This window comes from Aplysia californica, unplaced genomic scaffold (genome assembly GCF_000002075.1).
Source record: "Aplysia californica isolate F4 #8 unplaced genomic scaffold, AplCal3.0 scaffold00158, whole genome shotgun sequence".
NCBI lineage: Eukaryota > Metazoa > Mollusca > Gastropoda > Aplysiida > Aplysiidae > Aplysia > Aplysia californica.
In genome coordinates this window covers 906616-914149 of record NW_004797428.1, presented here as the reverse complement: position 1 = coordinate 914149, position 7534 = coordinate 906616, and positions in this window count along the sequence as shown.

Here is a 7534-nt window from a genome sequence, read left to right as displayed (position 1 = left end):
CGAGTAAATTTCCTCTTTGGAAAGTGGTGGCACAGAGTTCCCCACGTCGTATGAATACGGTAGTAAAACACGACGTACGGATAGGGTTAAATCACACAATGTGCACCAGCAGTAGAATTAAGTACAGTGCTGCCTCTCTATAACGACATTGTCGGGACCAGAAAAAAATGTCGTTATAATGAGTTGTTATTATTAGAGAGCCAACCAAAAATATTAATGATATAATAAGGAAAAAATCGTGACCTGGGCGCCATGTCGCTATACTGAGGATGTCGTTATATATCGAAGGTCGTTATAGAGAGGCTGCACTGTACTTTTTTTTAAAGGGTACAATATTCCACCTGACGGAAGCGAAAATCAGACCCAAAGTGATTTTATTTTGCAAGTGGGATGCCTGGCCGCTTGACTTGGATGTTATGTTTTACTAGGTTACAGTTAGAAATGGCTGGTTCCTGATTTAGATCTGTGGGCAATATGTCTGACAAGAGTTGACTGAATTTTTCGATGTGTTGTTTGGTAATGTGTTGAAGAAAACTATTGGGTTATTTCGGAACTTGTCATGATATTGTTTTGTGACGTAGAGAAGAAAGATCTGTAGGATTGTTGTGTAAAAGTGACAAGTTTGAAGCCGCTTCGTTAAAGGAAATATGGTAGCTTTTATAAGCACAAGGGGCTGTTCCCGAAAAATGCTCTTTTGAGAAAATCGTAGGTAAAGTTTTTGGACCCTTGTTCAGTTTCTTTAAAAGACAAGAAGAGTTTTCTCTATAGCCAAACAAATATACACTCAGATGAAACCAAACTTCTCCTACTGGTGTAGGTCAAGATTTCTGGAAACCCCCGAAATCTGGGTTAGTTAGCCCTCTTATTCCTAAAAGCGTCCATATGTCGAGAGAGAGAGTTCACCGGATTATTGTCATGTATGTTTGATATAATGTTGAAGAACAATGTGGTACTATGACTAGGCCATGCTACAGCTGACGTAACTGTGCTGTGTAGACCGAGTACGAATGTAGTAACTGTGTAACTTAGCTGATGGTTTTCTATCTGGATGTTGTCTTTTCCACTTCTTGTGTTGGATTACTCTGTTTGACTATTCAGATGTCTACAGTGACTTCCCCCATTGACCATTCTACTGTGGCTTTTCCCCCAATTGACCATTCTACTGTGACTTTTTCCCGATTGACCGTTTGATGCTTGTACAGTAGACGCTGCTTAGAATGACCTCTCACAATTTTTTCTTTCTGATTTTCTGTCATATTGATGCCATTTTATGTGTCTCCTGACTGTATAAGTAAGGTAGAAAATGGTGTGACTGATGAAGTGGTTCTTAATGGTAAAATGTAATTTTTTTTTTCTCTTGGAATTTTGGAATGTACAATATTAAAGTATAAATGCTGAGACCGACAAGACTTTTTAAAATGGTTTGATTAATTTTTTTCTTTGATTTTTTTTGTCTGCTCTTCGACATAATTATGTGTCCATTACGTCCTGAAAGAGTTGATGATTTTTGTTTTAATTACTTCTTTTCCTTTCCTCGTTTGTCTCCGACTGGGTTGTTGTTTGAGCGATTGTGATTGTGCCATGGCTCCTATGTGTAGTGAATGTAACCAGATTCAGAACCAAGAAACAGATTGATTTGATTTCCCTAGTTGAGTCGAAGGCTGGCTGCAATTTATTGACATATCTTTCCTTTGTACCCTGGCGGATCTATTGCCATTCAGTGTGTTATAGATGCATTTATTTGTGTGTGTGTGTTTGTATGTGTGTGTGCTCAATTTTTTTCAGTGGATTAAGTTGTTTAGTTTGTGGGTCGGCTACATATCTGTGTGCGTGCTTGAAAAAGGGAGAAAGAATATGTTTTGGTTTGTGTATATGTCTGAGAGTGTGACAGAGTAGTTGGAAGGGCTTTCCTCTACTCTAGTCAGCTGAGATATCTGCTCAAGACGTCATGTAAGCCACTTGCTCATCCACTTAGATGTGAAATTGCACCGGAACTACGTGTAACTCTGACAAAATAATAATAATCAAGGAGAAGCCATGTAGCGACCATTATCTCACTTCTGATGAACTGCATTGGTAGAAATAGTACCGGTATCTTGTGTGAAGGGGGCATAGAATCTACCTTTTGAAAGGAAAAAAAATAGTTTTAATATCTTACGAAAAAGTATTCACTCAAAAATACCCAATAGTACTGCATTTGTGAAGTTAATTGTGAGAACATGGCAAAGGCTAGCTCTACTGCACAAAGGGGTGCTGTTTTTCTGTATTTTTAGACTGAAAGAACGGGGATGCCGCTTTTCCATTATTTTCCTTTTTTTCTGTTATTTTGGGCATCGTTCGTTTTTAAATCCGTTTTCCGTTAACCATTCGAAAATAGTTGTGTGGGAAGCCGATTTTCCGTTTTGTTCCATGTACGGATGGAGTGACACGAGGATCCATATTTTTATTCAATGGAAGTACACTCCCTGAATGAAGATGCGCATAATCAACCAGATGCTTAGGTCCGATTTCTAATGTAGGCCAGGCCTAGCCTTGCGCTCTCAGTCTCACGCTTGCTAGATATCTAGTCTCTAAAAAATATTCAGTTATTTTTACAAAAGTCCAGTGGCATCCCTGAAAGAAGCTGAGAACAGTCATTATTTACAGCATATGTGAAGGGTTCTGACAAAATGAGTTACTTCTCGGATTCTTCTAGTCCTATTGAAATGGATACATCACGCTTATAAGTGAAGTTTTACAATTTCTTGAGTATGAAATAATAAAATATATGGTATACTTAAAGAAAATCTTCAAATTTGACCCTAGTGTCGATGTTTGGCCGATATCTCCATTAGTGGATTGTGAGAAGGAACTCATTTTGTCAGCACAACTCACGTTTTTTGTTTCTCCCCATATTAGTTGTGTGTAGTAAATGTCTTTTGGTTTGCAAATGCAACTTAGTAAAATTTCAGTGATGTGGCTCACATAGGAAGAAGTTTCAATTCAAAAAGTTATCTTAAAGTCGTGACGTTCCCCTTGATTCTTCTAGTTTTGTTTCATGGCGCTCCCGTCACCGAGTGGTATTCGTAGTTGTGAGTGGGTTAACGCAAAACAGCGCTGTCGCTAGCACCTGTCCTTGTCGCAGTTGGTTTAGTTTCGATGTCGCTTCATGCGTCGATGGGTCTCCTTCACTAGTGTCAGCTCTTTGTTTGTTGTAAGTATGTAAGGGCATGCTCGGTGAAAACCTCCCACCAATTTTTAGAAAAGTGCAAATGTAAATTTTAAAGATATTTAAGTGTAAGTTAATAAAATTTGATGAATTTGTTCAATAAAAATGACCCTTTAAATAAAGTTTTATCAAATTTTGTAATGTTTACTTGAACTTGCAAAATTTCAACTCATCTGAATGGTAAAACAAACAAGCCATAGGCGAAAGAACAAACTCTAATGTTTGAAAAAGTCCAAAATGACCGTTTTATTTCGATACAAAAAACATTTTTGTAGGCCATAAATCATCTTTTTAGCAACCAAACATAAGCTTTCAACACTAAAACACATCCTAAACAGAGATGTTTGTAAATTTGACCCTTTTCCCCCACATACATGCCTTTAACAACGACCTTCTCAAATGAAAGATGTCATGTGTGTATTTCACCGCTGCCATATTAGTACAATGTATACTAAATAGCAGTCTGGCAAAGTCAGGTTTGTTGTTTTCAAGACTTTTTCTATAATAACGTTACTTTGTTTCTGACGTAGTCAGATTACCATCATCATTTCCCGGTACGTATTTAAGATTTGGATTCAAACCACCTGTACGTGTATGTCAAGTAGTATGTGTACCTGTAATTTGATTTTCCAATATTATGCTTGGAAAGGTACAAGTATTTTTTTTCTCGACCATTTCTTAAAAAACGTTGATGAATATCATTGATGTTTTTTTGTCCCCACCTCTGAAAACAGCCAAATCTGCTTGGAAAGAAGTGTAAATTGTGTAAATCTTTATCAAGCTTGGGCGATTGTTTTTTGGTTCTTTTTTGCCTTCTTTTGCCTTCTTTTGTTTTATTTTTCACTTTTTTACTCCTTTTAGAATACTTGGACACACATGTCTAAGTCTAAGAAGCATGGAAAGGTTTTTATATTTTGCTTTTTTTCTCTTAACATTGATTGATTCTTGCTTACAAATACCAGTATATGTGTGTGTGTGTGTGTGTGTGTGTGTGTGTGTGTATGTGCATGCGTGTGTATTTGCAGATTCAGAGATTCAGTGAGGATACTGACATGATATGGCTGGATTATGTTAATTCCTCATGTGGTCAGCTGTAGTATAAGTATTAGTATTAATTAATTTGTCGGTGTTGTTTATTCACTTTTGTTCAGAAATAGAAGGTGGCTGATTTCATTTCACATTTGCATCCATGGCAGTGAAAATGATAACGCATCGTTTGTGTGGTCTTTGTTTTGTTATTGTTAATGTTATTGTAGTTATAGATTTTTTCTTCTGCGTCTATTTCCACAGTTAAGTGTAATATTAGCAGAAGAAAAAAGAAAGAAAAGCGAGCAGAATGAATGTTTTGAGTGTGAGTGTGGATACATCAGTTGGATGTTTTTAAGAACAAGATTTTAGAGGTCCCGCTGGAACCTTCTTCTTATACACAGGGGACATGGTTTGTTTTTGTTGTTTTTGCTTTTTTTCCTCGACAATTTTAAAAACATTTTTTTTTTGTTCATCCCTCAAAATATCAGCTGGAGAATCAAAATATTCCTTGTACTTTTGCAGCAGAGCTGTATGGAGAGAGTCTTGTTGCTCGGGTCCTTTGTGTGTGGAAAACTGCAGAGCTGGTAGATGAAGGGTGGTTGGTGGGTGCTCTAGCCTGTTTTTTTAAAGTCTTTCTTGCCGAGTTGGATAGTGGGTGGTTGATGGGTGCTCTAGTGTGGTTTGCTCCTTCAGTCCTTCAAAGCTATAATATGGTTCTTGCTTCAACTCCTTCTGTTCTTTCAAAGTGACACTCTTGTAACACCTCTAGTTTTCGACACCTATACGACTACGATGAGGAAAAGTGGTTGTTTTAGACAGCTGGTCCTCTTACACAGGGTCATTCCAAATATAGAATAAACGCCAGGGAGGTCGTCATATTTGTATCAGGGATGCCAGATGTCCGGTTTTTCCGTTATTTTTCATCCGTTTGAATTTTTCATCGTCAGCTTTCGTAAGAGAGAATATGTTTTTGTTTGCTCATTTAAAAACTTTACAAGGCTCGGTTTAGGTGAGATGTGATGCTCCGCTCATTTTCAGGTTTTTTTCCCCAAATCATTTGGCATCCCTGTTGTATGGGGGTGATTGTCTTGATGAACAGGTGGCTGTTAGAGCAGGGTGGACTGTATTTGTTGAGGAGCTCAGGGTGTACATGGTGATCTTGTAATAGACAGATAGATATATATGTATGTGTGTGTCGCGACGTGGTGGAACCAGGCGCTCGTCAGTTTTTGGGCATGTAGAGTTATTTGTATCATCTTAAAGCTTGTTCATTTGTCTTGCTTTAGATGAAAAAAATATCCATATATTATCTTGAACTGAAATTGAGATATTTGAGAATGAAGGAGGTGGGAGTCACCTGGTTTCAGAGGTAAAATAAGTCAGAAAATGGCTGCCAAAGATAAGTTATTTCCCTAGCTTGGGAGTCCGTGAAAAATGAAAATTTACATTTTTTTTGGCCTTTAATCAACATTTTTCAGTAAAATCCACTCATAAGTCTGTTCTTTAATAGGCATGAAAGGTGTTGAGCCAAAAAACGAAAATTCTATAAAAATTCACCAATCTGCGGAAAAATGCGTTTCTTCACTTTAATTATTTTGACAAGCGCCTGATTAAGATTTCACCTCGCTGCCTCACGTACATTTAATGAGAAACTGTTTGGGAATGTCTTGAATTTGAGATTCCACGTGCCAGTATTGGAGGATTTTTGTGTCGTCCAGTCCAGCCCTGCATGCTTTTCTTTATCTTTGACTTTGTCACACGGGACATCGCAGTATAGCCCACTGTTTCAAAAAGGAACGCTTCATTTGTTTTTAAAAATAATTTGTTTTCTCCTTTTTAAAGAATTCGTTTCTTTTTGTTTCTTTCAGTCTGTGCTCGGACCGATTTTTTGCTGGACTAGTTTCTTTTTCTTGGATGGGTAGGGCCTATATCTTGTTATTTATATTTATTGTTTCGATAAAATTAAAATATCCTGATGAACAGCATTTCAGATTTAAAACTTTTTTTGGTGTATTTTGAAAGTAGAATATGATACACACACATAAACGCATAAGCTACACATACACACACGCACACACACGCACACACACACACACACACGCACACACACACGCACACACACGCGCACACACAAAGACTACAGGGGGGATGAACTGAGTGACAGTCAATTTTTTAAAACTATTTTGTGTTATACCCCAAGAGAGCTTCCTATCACTACAATGTAACACAGCACAACACAGCACATACCTGTAACAAAGGGACAATAAATTCATTCCATGTAAAAATGAATGGAGAAAATTTAATCTCCTTTTTTTAGAGTTTTAAGATTTATACTGAAAGTCATCCAAGTGCAACTGTGCCATTTTCTCACTCCAACAACTGGCTTGATGCAACTGATGTAACTTTGTAGCTAACTGCTACACCACAAAGGCAGGTGTGATTCCAAGTGAAATATGGAACTTTTATGAGATAGTCGGGGTGTCCAAAATAAATCACTCTTCCTAATTTTGTTGGCCGTTTTCTTAGAAGTTCCATTGTTCACTCTGGTGTGGTTTGCTCCTTCTTTCCTATCAAACATCTATCGTCCTTATCTCCCGTTCTTCTTTTTTTATGTTTGTTACTCACTTGTAACAGCTCTAATCTTCTGGCACTCATATGACCTTATGCAGTTGCGAGCGCCGTAAAACCTCTACTAAAACAAACAAACTTGGAATCACACCGGAGTTGGTGGTGAAGCAGTTAGCTGTTCCACTGCTGTGTGCAAAAGACAGGAGTTCCCGAGGGAGGAGAACCTCTATCGAGTATCTTAGTGTTTCTGATGGGATATTGTATCCCTCTCAGCACGCGTTGGCCCCGACAGCCGACAGGTAGGATCCTCTTACACAGGGTCATTCCAAATATATAAAATAAACACTAGGGAGGTCGTAATATTTGTACGGAGGTCTGTCTCCATGGTTTTATATACTTCGCATAATTTGGCATAATTTGATAATTTTTTTCATAATTTCTGATTTTTTTCCTTTGACATTCTTTGTTAAAATTAACAGAATCGCATAATTTTACGTTTTTTTGGCTCAGTTTGCATAATTTCAGAATTTCTTTTGCATAAAACCGCGGGGACAGGTCGGTGATTGTCTTGATGAATAGGTGGCTGTTGTTACTGCAGGTTGGACTATCCGAGGAGCTCAAGCCTGCCTGCCTGCTAAGTGATCTAAATTGTGTTCATAGGGGTGTAAAACACCTACATTTGAATAAATAATGTTAAATAGACTTGAAATTGCAATTGTCTCCCCCCCC